Source organism: Frankliniella occidentalis, unplaced genomic scaffold (assembly GCF_000697945.3).
Source record: "Frankliniella occidentalis isolate FOCC.00 unplaced genomic scaffold, Focc_3.1 Scaffold203, whole genome shotgun sequence".
Lineage (NCBI taxonomy): Eukaryota > Metazoa > Arthropoda > Insecta > Thysanoptera > Thripidae > Frankliniella > Frankliniella occidentalis.
The window spans coordinates 13,533-16,239 of NW_026267329.1; positions in this window are offsets into that span (position 1 = coordinate 13,533).

The following is a 2,707-nucleotide window of genomic DNA, read 5'->3' on the forward strand; positions in this document are numbered from 1 at the left end:
GTACCGAACAATGACACACGGTGTCAGAGGTTAGGTTAGACCATTCTTTGCTGAAACCAGTTAAAAAAGCATATGGATCCAATTTAATGATTCAGAAAATGTTGTCGCCATATCTCTCTTTAACTGGGCCCTACGATCTAACATTTTATTTCGACCTTTTCAACATTTTCCCCGGGCCCGCATTTGGAATCTCGCGCGGTTCGCCACTCAGTGGGCCTTGTGACGTCAGCATTGGAACATCTCTATACCGTCTTTCCAGCTCCTTTTCCTTCATTCCTCTGAATGCCGCGCTAGCCGCAGACTCCAGATAGCACATTGCAACAGAATGTGGATCAACAGGAAAGAAATATCATACTTTTTAAAAGTTCTACTGGGCAAAAATAACTGTAACTGATATTAGTTACAGTTACAGAAAAAAATGTAACTAGTTACAGCTACAGTTATTTAGTTTGAAAATGAAACTAGTTACAGTTTCAGTTGCTGCAAATTGTAACTAGTTACAGTTACAGAAACTAGTTTAGTTAAATTTTTCCCATCCCTGATCCAATGTAAACCAGGTGGTGCATCGCCACCTTGGCCTTGGTTTGTTCCGGCACCTTGCTGTGTGGAACAGCTACTATTCCTGGCACGGTGATGGAGGTTTCCTCGTCATCGAACAGATCAGGTACTATTTCTGGCACGGTGATGGAGGTTTCCTCGTCATCGAACAGATCAGGCTGTAAAATGTAATAAAATGCACTTAAAGGACACTTTACCCGGAGTGACTCCTAGTTAGAAAGCCGTTCGTGACCACGAGTCGTTGAATCCTGCTCATTTTCGTATTGCTTACCGAAACCGATCTCTCGACGGTGCCGGGTGCTGATGGAGGACTTGCTCGAGGACTTGGAATGCTTTGTCTTGGTGAGGTCCCTTCGGACGTAGAGGTGGTTGAAGATGGGGTCACGGTGCCTGCTGGACGCTGAACATACAAATTGGACAAAAACGTATGCGATGAGGTAAACGTCTGGTGAGGGGGGTGGGGGGGGAAGGCCGCAGACAGAACACGACCTACCTCACTGGAGCTTGGAAATGAAGAGGCATAAGTCTCGCTCCTTAACCTCTTTAGTGACTTGGGAGTGAATGTGAGTGACACATCTGAAGCCATTTGCACTGGTAAACCATAATCCGTCTGTTAACAGGGAGACGCGACATTAAACACAGTAACCTAACAAAAAGTAACCTTGTGTATTTAAAATTGCGTACGCACCTCCCGAACGTCCTTGCATCTCAATGACTACCACTTTGAGAACGTTTCGAGGACAAAGTCTTCTTCGGCATCTTGAAAGTAGTCCCAGGTTACTTGGTGAGCACAGGGTCCTTTCACCTATAGGCTCACGCTGTAGCATACTTTTCGAATCAATCCACTAACATTAGTTTCGAAGGGAGACCCTGTCTGGTGGTTTAGCAAACGAAGGGGGCCATGTAACCAGACGGGGTTAATGTTCCCACCAACACTGATGTTGACACAACAGGCATCCTTATCGGTTATCGTGCGTGGGTAGATGAGTGCAATCCCTATTTCAACCTTCTCTGCAACACGTTCCATGAACTTTCTGCAACAAAACACGGAATAGTAGCAAACATAACCCAACAAAACGGTAACCCGACATAATGTGCATGCAGGTGTACATACTGGACATCACTGATGACCAATCCTTGGCCGATTGAATCAGTTCTTACAATTTTAAGTCCAGTAAGGGCCGTCCTCCAAAATTTAACAAGTTCACTTTACAGTCGACTATAAAGTTTGTGCTTCGTGATAGCACGCCAGTCGATGGACTTGCACTTGATCACATCCCCCCCAAAATTCCTGCCAGCCATCGTATCGGCGACATAAGAAAGTTGTAGGCCAGTAAGAGGGTCGTTCCTCATCATTCTGAGGAACTCAGATGTCTGATACGTTTTTACATCCATGGCAAAACTATTGCAACTTATACAGCACACAACAACGAGACCACAAACAATGGTGACGAAACGAAAATCACTGCCCTGTATCGTGTCTGTAACCGCCCGGGCGGCTCACTAGCGCTATCAAGCGGGGGAAGTAGATATTTTAGTCGTGACTGACCTTAGCTTTGTGAGTTATTTTGTTGTGTTCCAGTTATTAACAAGCTAGGCCCGCTCTTCCGCCCAAACCAAGTTGCCAGCTCCGCTTCGCTCCACCGGCAACTCGGTTCGGCAGGGAGCGGGCCTAGCTTTGCCTGCCTTCGGCCCGTCCCTTCTGATTTTTCATGGTGTAATAAAGCTTCCATCGGAAAACGGGCCTTCGGCGGCAGCTCACTTTGAACCATATTTTTGCCAGATACCTTTGCTGTCTACTTCGTAATCAAAACTCAACAAACGAAGCATTTTTTTCATACGCTCAACATCTTTGGCTGTGTGTGCCGCAGTTTGTAGAATGCATGCAAGTTATGCCAAATCCCTTCTAAGTTATTGATGTTAGCTTATAGATCCAATAACACACCTATGAAAAGATATTTAAGACTAGACCCAGAAGAAGTTAAATATACTTCAAGGCATACTCTGAAATAACTCCGAACGTGTCCGCAATGATTTCGCTTTAATTAATGATAGAATGGAAGCAGTTTGTGAAGTACAACAGAAAAACGAAATGAATGTTGTGTTTTTTTTGAATGGAAGCAGTTTGTGAAGTACAACAGAAAAACGA